This window comes from Pogoniulus pusillus, chromosome 10 (genome assembly GCF_015220805.1).
Source record: "Pogoniulus pusillus isolate bPogPus1 chromosome 10, bPogPus1.pri, whole genome shotgun sequence".
NCBI classification, from domain to species: domain Eukaryota; kingdom Metazoa; phylum Chordata; class Aves; order Piciformes; family Lybiidae; genus Pogoniulus; species Pogoniulus pusillus.
The window spans coordinates 15,389,939-15,402,540 of NC_087273.1; the positions used below are offsets into that span (position 1 = coordinate 15,389,939).

General features: G+C 40.2%; 1 long non-coding RNA gene across 4 annotated transcripts in view; it reads left to right on the plus strand.

Annotated features, from left to right (window-relative positions):
• LOC135178999 (uncharacterized) overlaps nucleotides 1–12,602 on the plus strand; it is a 144,712-nt gene that overhangs the window by 56,925 nt on the left and 75,185 nt on the right. For all 4 annotated transcript variants that reach the window (XR_010303834.1, XR_010303833.1, XR_010303835.1 and 1 more), the window contains exon 2: nucleotides 11,026–11,198. This is a non-coding gene — a long non-coding RNA (uncharacterized LOC135178999). The remainder of the gene's footprint in view (nucleotides 1–11,025; nucleotides 11,199–12,602) is intronic.

Here is a 12,602-nt window from a genome sequence, read left to right on the forward strand (position 1 = left end):
GAATTATTTGGAAGTTATTAAACAAGTGTTAGTCAAATATGTCATGAACATGCAAGGAAAGTGATGTGAGGTAAAGTGTGGGCCATGTGACTGCTTTTTCCAAGTCTTCTTTGGGGTCTGCATGAAATTTGGTTGTTCTCTGCAGACTTTTTTTCCCCCCCTATGGAGCTGTGTTCTGACCCTTTTCTGGCTGCCTTTGATAACTGTAGTGCTACTGGTAACCATTCCTACGTCTTCTGTTACTTCAGTGGCATTGCCATCAAGACTCTGAAGTAGCTGTGATTCTGTTCACAGTTTCTGGATAAGATTTACCACCTATGGATGTGAGTCTTACTGTAGGCCACATGCTGTAGTGTAATCAGCTCATTTTATTCCAGGTTTAAAACCCCCAAAAAAACCCACCAAAAACCCACCAAAAAACTCTGATGTATTTTGAATTCTTCAATCCAATATTTGTCTGATTTGTCTCTTGGTTCTGACTGTGTGGCAGATCTGCTTCTGGTTAACAAACACTCAGATTGCTGTCTGTAAGGTGAGATATTTGTATACATTTGGCAGTATTCGTAAAGCAGTCTTAGCAGTGCTTTGATATGTTAAGGGGAGATGCTCACTAGTCTCTGCTAGAACTAAGTATGACTGACAGTATTTCTTATTTCTTGTGAAGATGCCTGTTTTCTGGCAGAGGCAGAGAAGTGGGGCAATTAGAGTATCCACCACCTTCCCCTGCTAAGTTGCTATGTGTAGTACTCACTTTACTGACTATGAAACCAATAAAGAATTATTTTTTTTCCAGCTAGAAGGGAAGAGTGGCAGCTAAGTGAGAAAGCCAGCTGATGGTGCTTAGCTGTTCAGAAGAAGAACAGCTCTTGAAAGGGTAGTGAATTAGGCCTGGCTACAGCTCAACAGTTTTGAGAACAGATTTAGCCAAGAGGAAGGAAAGGATGAGTGCTCTTGATGATTTAATGAGGCAGATGGTTTATTGTTTGGAAACTGAGCTACTACAGACTGCCATGTTTTAACTTAATATTTAAAACTAATTTATTGTTTTCAAAGACTGGACTGTAGTTCTTGTTAGTCTGTTGCTGTAGCAATATTCATGCTTGTGTCATGCAACTAGCAGCCCTTTAAATATATACAATATAATTTAATTGAGATAAGATCAGCACAGTCCATCAAAAATTTTAAAGTGCTCTATAAAAAATAATCTTTAGCCATCATTTAACTCAGTGGCATTACACTCCCTAGTTAGTGCCATGGATGTTGATGGGCCTGCATAGAATTTCTGTTCTGGGAGTTAATAGATGGTATAGTTCACAATGTTTTGGGCTTTGCATGGAATTAGTAGCTGAAACTAAACTAAAATTAACATCAGAGGAATTGTGCAGAGTTATGCACCTTTGGTCTTTTAGATGTATGAAGTATTTGTGAAGTGTTTTTTTTTGCTAAATACGTAGAAGAACTTGCAGTACTCAGTCTTGTTGTCTGTTCATTCTAGCCTCTGCAGTGCTGACATTCAAAGTTTTTTAGAGATGACCAATAATATCCTTTTTCTGATGGGGCAGTGTATTAATGACTCAGAGTTTTGTATTCTGAATACTGCAGTATCATAAAGAGCTTTTAAAGGAAAACAGCCAAAACAAAAAGGATTGTAAGATTTTTATATAAGTTAAAAATTAGGTTGGTCATGAAGGAAGACTCACACAGATTATTGCCCAGAGAGGTGGTTGAGACCCTTTACCCAGAGATATTTAAGGTGACACTCAATGGGGTTCTGGGTAACCTGGTCTAGTTGAGGCTGTCCCTGCTGACTGTGGAGGGGTGGGGTGTGGGGAGGGTGGAATTGGACTAGATGACTTTTGGAGATCCCTTCCAGTCTGGATCATTCTGTGATTTTATTTATCACCATTGTGAGGACCTCTCTGGTGAAGAACTTCTTAGCTAGGGAAGTAAACTGTGATTCCATGGACAATAACTCGGTGAAGAAAGCTCAGTTATATCTTCTGTCATAAAAGCTTAATGACCTTCTTTGCTAATGGCCTTGGCTACTTGGATGGACCATGGCAAGTTATTCTAAAATCTCATTTTGCAAACTGCTGGTTCTTTTGCTTCTTTTCTTCTTCAAATACAAGGAGCTGTTTCTGTCATAAGTGGCTTATCCTCTCAAAATGAAATCAGTGTCCTGGAAAGGGGCTGTTTCCTTCTCCCCAGCAAATATGCACGCAACTTGCAGAGGCTGAGCTTCTATGGCAGTGATAAATCTGAAAACTTGATACCATGAGAGGGAGAGTGAACATTTTAATCTTCTAGGTTACTTTAAAGAATGTTAGGAACTGCTTGAATTAATGATTTATGGTTGCAATGAGCTTAATATAGCATAGACTCCACTGTAGAAAAATCCTTTGAAATTGTTTATACTACTTTGCAAAGAGAAAACTAAATAAAAATGCAAGTAGCTGCCTAGGCTGGTTTTGGAGGATCTTCCATCAGTGATACTGCTAGAATCAAGAAGAATATTTTGGTGAAAATAAGGAACAGAGGAAAGTGTAACGTTAGGGGTACAACCTATGCAAATAATGTACATTGTGTACATGATATAAAACATGTTGCTGTAGACATAATAATATCTGATAATGAAAGTGTTTACATTTGGCTCATAGTTTCCATCCTGGGGGTGGTCATGACAAAACATTTGCGAACAAAGATGGTTCTGTATGCTCCGTTTACTGTCTGTTTTTGCAGCTTTAATTTTACATATAGTTATGATACTGTGGGTTTTTTTTCATAGATATTTTTAGTGAGTAATTTAGAGAGTCTGCATTTTAACAATTGATTCATAGCCATTAAATGCAGAAAGGATAAGGCCAGAATGTTCCTGTTTAAGAACGAGAGATTTTCTTTTGTGGTTTTCCTTTGTGAAGGTTACTTCCCTTGTACTGAACTGGGAAAGTTATCACAGCTGAACTTTAAGTTTGGGATTTAAGTAAAACAGAACATCAATATCTGGTATAATGCGGAATGATTACATGCCTTGGCTTTTGGATGCTATTCCAATATGTGCTACTTTGAAGCAGGCTAGAATGTTTTGGTGACAAGAACTAGATCATAGGCTGTGAAAGGAAAACAATGGTGATATCTACTCCCCTCAGTCTTGCTGAAGAAAGTAAACATTACAGTATCACAGTATCATCAAGGTTGAAAGAGACCTCATAGATCATCAAGTCCAACCCTTTACCACAGAGCTCAAGGCTAGATAACACTCTTGCCATTTTGTCGCACTCTCGCTCTGGCTGCTGACTGAGCTGCATCTCCCTAACCTCACCTTCCACTCACCTTTGCTTCTTAACCTCTTGGCCAAACCACTATTCTTCCCTGGGACTGGGGTAAGGTTGAGAGGGGCAGGGGGAAGGTGCAGGGGTGGTTGAGAGCCCCTCCTGGAGACTCAGATTTCTGGGAGGGGAGTTGCGCTTCTGTATTACCTTTTACCTTGCCTATTTCTGTCTATAACTGTATATACTGTAAATATCTGCTTGTACATTGTGCTAGCTGTAAATAAAAGCTTCATTCATATTCCTAGAGCTGGCTGAGACTAGTTGGGTATTTCTAAAGTGTGGGGGGCAGGGAACACCCAAACCATCACACAATACCATTCTCTAGGTAGAACTAAGTAACCATTAGTTCGCCTCCAACTGTCCTGGGATGCATATCAGTAGTCATGGTAAGATCAAATCATCCTTAAGCCAGATTTGGTATGCTTGTGTACAAAAATGATCTCTTTTACAACAGAGCTAAAGCATAAATTTTGCTTAAAAGAAATAATAATACCCCAAACTTGTACAGGTCAGAAAAATATTTATGGGTGCATTTTTTTGACGTGATTGAGCCCCATAAGTTCACAGCTGCAGATAATTGTGACAAGGTAGCAAATTAAAGCCTACATGGCCCAGCAAAGGACACTTATTGGTCAAAGTACTGTGCAAGCAGAGTTTTAAATATATGTCCTTAATCTATTATTTGATTATGGAGCCCATCTTTGCTGATGCACAGCATTTTACTGTGGCCAAGAGCAGCTTTACCTGCTGCTAATGCAGAACATGGTGACCCTTCAGGATTTTGGTAAATTAACCAAAGTCAGTCATACTTCTTATTTTATTAAACACATTTCTTCGTTGCTCACGTGCCCTGAAGGCAGAATCAAATGTTTACAATTAGGTAATTCAGTTACCATGCTTTCTTCATTTAAACCACAGGTTTCTTGATGAAAAGAGATTGCCTAGCACATGTATGAACAGCAAACCCCCCATACATACCAGCGTTTCAGAGATGTGTGTGAAACCATTTACGGGGATGATGTGTCTGCGTCATGGAAACATAGCTGCCATTAAAGTCATAGCTTTTAGTCTGCTCATGTGGGCCCCATTTGCACATTATTTAATTACAGTCTGCCTATAATACCATAATTCAATCAAGTATCATTTAAAAATGACTAATTTGGTCTCTCATCCTGACAAATCAGATGACAAAAGACACTGGATTTCTTCTGGCAGTTAGCATCTTGCCATCAGAAAGAATGGCAGGTTTTAAAGAAGATCTTCTGAATCTGTGTTGTGAAGGAAGCCTTCCGTGTGTGAACAATACCTGAAAAGAATGGCTGAAGGAAGCAGAGAGAGTTTGGGGCCATGAGCTGCCTGGGACTGGAGGACAGAAGTGCCACGGACTCCTTTTGAGGAGTAAGAATGAAGATAGTGCACACCGACTGGAAGCTCAAAGGTGCATATATGCAGAAGGCAATCAGGTAGAATGAATACATCCACAAGTGAGGCCAAGTCTGTCAGACGAAAACCTTCTACAGTCCTCCACCCCTTCCACCCTCAGCAGGCCTGAGAGTAGGCCACAGCTGCCCTCCCCAGCTTAGGCCTACAAGGCCTCAGCAGGCTGCATGACGCAGCTCAAAGTGCCCTGCCAGCTTGCAGCATCTGCTCCACACAGACCGTGAGATAAGTAGGGATGTGCTCTGCACGGAGAGAAACGAAGAGAGGAAAGACAGAGAGAAGAGGAGAGGAGAAAGATATCAGCCAGGCACTGTCTTATAAGCTGTGTTACTGGAGAGTGGAGCAGAACAACAGCATTACACTATCCTGCGACGGGACTGTGTCGTTTGCCTAAGGGAGCCTGGGATGCCCCTCCAAACTACCACATGTGTCAATGACTCTGTGCTAGTTTGAAGCTAGCTAGAATGTTTTGGTGAGAACAACTAGATTACAGGCTGTGAAAGGAAAAGCAGTAGTGATGTCTACTTCACTCATAGGTTTGCTGAGAGATGCAAGAAGAAGCAAAACATATATTTGGCACTTCTCCTGCTGGGGAGCTCCGAGCTGCATCTCTCTCTCTAACCTCACCATCAGTTTCTCTGATTAATCCACTTTGCTTCCTACCCTCTGGCTGAACCTCCGTTCTTCCTTGGGACTGGGGTAAGGTTGAGAGGGGTAGGTGGAAGGTGAAGGGGTGGTTGGGAGCCCCTCCTGGGGACTCAGGTTTACTGGGAGGGGAGTTGTGTTTCTGTATTACCTTTTCCCTTGTATATTTCTGTATATAACTACATATACTGTAAATATCTGCTTGTATATTGTGCTAGCTGTACATATAAGCTTCATTCAATTTCCAGAGGCATCTGAGTCTAGTCTGGGTGATTTCCAAAGTGTGGGGGGGCAGGTAACACCCAAACCATCACAGACTCAAAGACTTTGGTGGTTGGATTCTGCCCACAATATTTTGAAGAAAGGAGTGATAAAGGATGCCACTGTGCTCTTCTCTGTCCACGGCTGTCTGTTGTGACTTGCTTTCTTAGCTGCTGCAATGACTTAGGTATTTCTTTTATGCCGTACTGTTCTGGAATCTCTGTATCACCTTTGTGTTAGTTGTGCTCAATCTTGTTGCTTTCTTCTTGATTTTATTTCTTGCCACAACCGTATTTTTCTGCAGTGGTGTGTACTGAGAGCTGTGTTTTGGTTTTAATTATCAGGATTGATCATTTGAAAGAGGAAGAGGGGGAAAAAAAAAAGCCTGGTTTGGAAGACCAAAGTGCCAGTTGTATCCATAATACTGTAAGGACAAGGGGAAGGGTTTTGTCAGCTCAGGTTGTGGGCCTGGCACTTCCAGTTTTAACAGAAATTTAGGCTTACGTGCAAGGTAGAGTTTGGTTTGGGCTAATAGTTATGTAGGATTGGTTCTTTTCCTTTCTCACTTAAATAGGAAATGCACTGGAATGAACTGCCCAGGGCAGTGATGGAGTCATCAACTCTAGATGTGTTTAAGGGTTGTTTGGATGTGATGCTTAGGGATATGGTTTAAAGTGAATCTTGTAGAGTAGGGTTCTAGGTTGGACTTGGTGATCCTGAGGGGCTTTTCCAACCTGGATGTTTCTGTGATTCTGTGAAATGAAGGTTTAAAGAAAATGAAAATGAGAAAACAGAATTTTCCAGCTTCTACTTCCTAATATTTCTGCAACCTTGGGAAGTTCAGTGGGAACTGTCTGTGCATTGTGTCAGCTTTTCTCTTTGCTTTCCTTCTTCATGGTTCAGATAATTGCCACAAACTCTTACACAAATACTATGCCTTATCAAAAAGCTTGGGAAAGTTTCTCTAAAAACTCGTTAAGTGAAGATTCAAAAAGGCAGTAATGGCACAAATAAGCAGCTTAGGTAGGGGAACATGAGTTGCTGAAGAAGGCCTTCAAGAAAAAATGTGATATCGAGGTGAAGTCATAGAATCATTTTGGTTTAGGGTACAGAGAAGGACAGACGAGTAAGATATGTAGTAACAACTGAGGTTAGACATGGTGAAGGCTTGAGAGTGCACGTGATGACACAAAACCAACACCTGGAAAATGTGATCAATTTGGGGAACACACAGGACCAGGTGATTTAGATACGAAGAAAATGTTAGAGGTGAGTTGAATTAGAAAAGACAAGTGTTGAGTGACTTCGCTGAGGTCAGATCTCTGTCACTTAGAAGAAAGAGGAGCCAGTCAGGCTTACCACCTGCATTGGTGGAGGTCTGAATGCCAAACAGTGGATTTCTGAGGAGCAGAAGATTCCTTATAGGACTGTAAGAGGTGAAGAGATTATGTATAGAGAGATGACAGAAATTGAAGGGAAATGTTTTTCTACCCAGTATGTAATTATCTTATGGAAATTATTGCCATGAGATATCAAGAAGGTAAAGAGCTTAGTGGGATTAGATGTCTATATGGGTAATGAGAACACGTAGAGTTATATTAGATGAGATAGAAATAAATAGGCCTAAAACTCCTCATACTTCAAGGCATAAACCAAGCAGTAATGATAGGGGCTAGAAGGAACCATCTTTAGAGGTGATTTTGGTGGACTGGACTCTAAAGTCTAGCCTTACCAGGTCTTTGATTAATGTAAATCATGCATGCTAGGCAGAACGGATAGATGCTGTACTAATCACATCTAAGGTGAGACTTACTTGACTCACCAGAAGTGCTAATGATGATCTGAATTTGATAACATTACCTTGTTAATCACCATTTTTGTGTTTTCCTGAGGGGGGGTGGGGGTGTCTCTCTAACCAGCTCTTCCCTTAAAAACAATAAGTGTTATTTATAGACTTAATTTCAAGAGAAATTGATTTATAAATCCATTTTAAAAGGATGAATTAATAAAATCAGCATCTGCATTTAAGTATTTTGTGGCTGTACTAACAACACCAGAAATAGTGTCATTCAGTGACTTTCACTTACGTAGTTCAGACAGCTTGAAGAATCCTAGGTAGTCCCGTTTACTCATAGTTTATTCTCCATCTATTTATGCCATTAAACTTAATGCTTTTGCCTCTGTCATCTGACACTACTTCAAAGCTTTTTACTAAAATTTTGCGTTGTTCTGTCAGGCTGTGCAGATAGAACTCATTTACCTCCTGTGAGTAACGCTTCTGCTCTTGACTTCTACCTAGTGCAGTTCCCTTGCCTGTCCTTAAAAAGGTTTGCTGAATACTGCATTGGATAGTACCTTGTACAGTTGACAAAAACATCTGATAAGCCATTCCTGATAACAACCACAAATATTGTAAATTTCCTTTCTAAAAAAGTAGTTGCTTTTCAGGAGAATAGCCCAACAATTCTAGGATTCTATGAAATATCTAGCCTTAGAGATTAGGAACAGTAAGAGTTTTTTTCCTCTCTATTTGTCTTTTTTCATTCCATAGGAAATGTATTCTTTCATTATTTGAGAGTTCATACTGGAAGAGTACCACAAGAGTAGATTGACTGGGGAAATTGTCATCACAAAGCTGTTGCCTCTGGAGATCCACGCTCCTAAGTAGTATATATATGAAATATAACTGATATAAGAGATGGAAACTCCCATAATAGTACTTGCCTGTATTCCAGAGACTGGTTGCAGAGATTTTTTTCTCTTTATCATCAGCCCTTTACAAGGTGAGGTAGGGAAGTCATGGTGACTGACAAGATAGGGAGGTAACATTCTACTGATGTCATGGAGACAATACAGGCATGCCAGATGTGTTGGTGTATATGTAGATGGACACCATATATATATATGTGTGTGACTGTATATTTTTCAGGTAGACATGTCCAGTGCAGGTTGTACCTACTCCAAAGAATAATTGAGTCTCCTCTTCAAACTGGAAAAAGAAAAGGCTGTGGCTTGTGTCACAATATTTAAATATGATAGTTTCCAGTGTTTTCTTCTGTGAACCATTCTTGGTATGCTACACAGCAACTAGAAGTAGTGGCTTCAGAAAGCACTATTTGTGAGCCACTGGCAGTACATCGTAATGTCTGACTGCCACTTCAGGAAGAGGCTGTAAAAATTCTCTTCAGAGAAGCATCTAATCCAGAAATGTGTGCTGTTCAGAAGGGAGCACTAACAGCCATGCTCTTACTGGAGGTTCCTGTGTTTCTGTGGTTTTGACCTCAGCAGGTTTATTGTCAACACTTAATGTACCTGGTGGTTTTGCTGCTTTCCATGTTTCCTTTGCATTCGTATTTTGTTTCAAGTACTGGAGCTGTATTCAGTCAATACTGAAAGTAACAAGAAAACTGCTTTGGGTGTATTTCTTTAGTTGAGTCAGAAGGGAAAGAAATTCAGGATTTTGAACCTTTAACTTGCTCAGTTATCTGTCCCTGATTTCCTATTTTTGTTTGGTTGGTGTGTTTGGCTTTTGTTTTTGTTGGTGTTTTGTTTTGTTTTCATGGTTTTTGGTGGGAGGTTTCTTGTTTTGGTTTGGTTTTATTTGTTGTTGTCTTTTTTTTTTTTTGTTTGTTTGTTTGTTTCTGTGTTTCTGTTGGAACTTGTCAGGATTTTGACACAAAGATTTTAACCTCTTTTAAAACTCAGGAGCTTTATTTGATGAAACTATTTTCTAAATAATTCTTGGTGTTGTCCTGGATACCTCACATTCTTCTCACTCGGTGGTTTGGATGGGAGAGGGCAGGGGTGAAAAACCTGTTCCCTGTCCTGTAGGCCTGAAGGAAGGGACAGCAAAAGCTCCTTACGGCATGTGGGGTGAGCCGTGCAGATGCCTGCACTGAAATCAGGCTGGTGGTTGGCTGTGTTTTTGTGCCTAGTAATGGTAAATGGACACTTTGTGGAGGAGAAAGGGATAAATATAGCAAGGTTTCCTGCCTTGGGGTGCTTCCTGCCTTAATAGTTCCTGCATGCAGAGTGCCCTGCCACCATGAAGGACAAGTTCCTGCCGTGACTGGACTGTCCCCGCTTTGGACGGGTCCTACCTTCCCCGTTCTTTTGCACTCTTTGTGCAATCTGGTGGACTTCACAAGCCTTGAGTCTTTTGAGAGAGAGAGAGAGAGCTGGCAGCACCTGGACCACCCTCCCTCAGACCCTATTCCGTAGCTAGTTGCTGACTGCCTGCTGGACTGGGGATCCCAGCAATTTTGGAGCTCTCCCCCTGCCATTGTGAGGGCATCATTGTCCTGTGACCATCCCGCTTGGGAAGGAGTGTGTGAGACATTTCTGAGTTTGGTAGCTCTGTGACTCGTCTCGGACTGCTGTGGTGCAGGTCTCTTTTATTGGACATTGCTGGTAACGTCAGAAGGCTGCTCCTGCAGGAGAATCCATCAGGGATCTTTGCCAAGTGCCTAGCTTACATCCATGAGTAAGCTTTTCCCTTAATCTTTTGCTCAGCCTTATTGATAGTGGGGTAAAGCTGTGTTTATGGCTTAGCCTTTTCCATTTCCTGACTTCCAAAATAGCCAAATTTACCTATAATATCCTTTGTAAGATATTCCTGATTGAACTGAGTCTGCTAATAAACTAAATTAGTTTTTGTCTATACTTTTGGGGGCAGGGTTCCAGGAAAAATAAAATAATTCTATCTTTATATATTTCCTGACTTGGCCACGTTAATTCCCTGCCTCCATGACAGATGTAAACAGCAGTTCTTGGTGCTTCCAATGGGCTGAAATACCCCAAAAGAAACTGCCTTGTAACCATCAAGCACACAATTACTGTAGCTGTAAATGCAACAGGTTTAGGTTTATGCTTTATTTGGGAAGCTCTTTTTTCCTAGTGCTAGATGAACATGATTTAAACTTTGAGTTTGGAATTAATTTATCATAAGAACCTTTGAATAGAAAATTGGCTAAAATTTTAAGAAGTTCTGAAGTAGGAATTTTAAATTAATTTCAGTGATATTTATAGTAATGAAGTGATGACAGGAGGGGGAGAATCAGAAATTGACCTCTTATTTGATAGTTTATAAGAGATGACTGTGTCAAATTTATCTTGATTTACAAATGCAGGTTTGTATAATCTGCATTTCAAAATTAAGGTAAATACATTTTAGCATCAAAACACAAGTAGCACAATCAAAAGGTCATCTCTCTCATATCTGTGCTCTCCAAGTTTGTATGCACAAGTACTTGCATTATGTGTGTTAGTCATTTTAGTTGTTTACATCCCATGCATGTAGTGGGTTACAGGAGATTACATAAACCCTAATCTTTCAGAATTTTTTTTTTAGGTACCCTGATTTCTTTCACTGAAGTGCTACGAAGGCAGAAACACCAGCCTACTCCCTTCAGATCTGCTTCTAAGAGCAGCTAACTAAACATAGCATGGGGAGGAATGCTGAAGAACACAGGAAAAAATAACCACAACAGCACAGAGTTCACTGAAGCAGAAGACACCAGAAAGGTGAGTCTGTGGTTGAGTTAATGACAGATCAGTTTTAAATTTTGGATACAATGAACTTCTGAGATCTGAGGAAGTCATTGGGCTGTTAAGATGATTTTCTAATGGATTGCTGACTTAAAAAATGATTCAAGCCTTTAATGTGAATTAATTATGTCAAGTTATTTTTTGGATAGGTAATTTTAGATTATGTTGCATTAATTTTTCCAGTGCTGAGTTCAGTTTGCAGAATTTTGACTGATTATTCCACTTGACTATACCTTCTGCATCACTTAGAAGTTTAAATAAACAACAGTTCCCATAAGCAAAGATCAGGAATAATCATACTCTTTTTAGTAATAACACATTGCAGAGAATTCCATTTTGACTTTTACAACACAAATTCACACACGCAAACCATTTACAGCCAGCACAGTCTGATGGAATTCTGGGCCACTTCCTTCCTCTGTGCCACTCACATTAACCAAACTGTTAACACCTGCTGAACCTTCTCCCCAACAGTCATCAATCATGAGCAATCAGTCAGGTACTTGATAATTAACAGAGAGGGGGAAAACACTTACAAGACTAAAAATATGTCTTCGTGGTGGCTTCATGCATAAACTCAAATAACAACAGGGAAAAGGTTTCGTAACAACTCTGATGCTTGCGCACCTCTAAACCTAACCCATCAAAGTGGAGCCCAGCAGTTTAACACACAAGCTTTCTGCATGGTTCATACGTCCTTTGCTTGAACTGCAAGTCAGGGACTGTGACGTAGAAGAACTAAAGTTGGTTAAAGGCTTGAATGAAATGAGCAAATGGAAAAAGATGCTGGAGGACTTCTCTGAAGCCTGCTGTTGTGATGCGTTTCTGCAGCACCAGTACTCTTAAATGAAGCATCCAGCACTGCAAAGGCTTAGATTTGTACTGTTCTTTAGAATCTGAGGATGTGCTTGGTTGGATACACGTGCTGAAAATGCAGAACAGGTATTTGCAACAATCTCTGATGCCCTCCAGGATTTAGGTTAAGGTAAGGACTGACAAAGGAATCATGGAGTGGTTGAGGTTCGAAGGGACCTCAAAGATCATCTACTTCCAACCCTGTGCCATAGGCAGAGACACTTCCAACTAGAACAGGTCTCTCAACTTTTACTTTTTGATTTACTGAAGCCACTTTGATACATAACTAGCATTTGAGTTAAATGAATGGTGTTTCTTGTTGACAGAGTATTTGCATGGTCAGATTGGTTGAAAGTTTAGCTGCTTAAATCATTTACGGAACTAGGGGAAATGTAGTTAGGATATACTATGGAGGTGAAAAGCTGCTGGAAATCTACTATAAAGATACTTCCTTTCTGTACTCATAGTAAATGTCCTCATTATTTCAAGGTCTGTTCTGTATTTGATGCTCTGCAGCATTGCTGG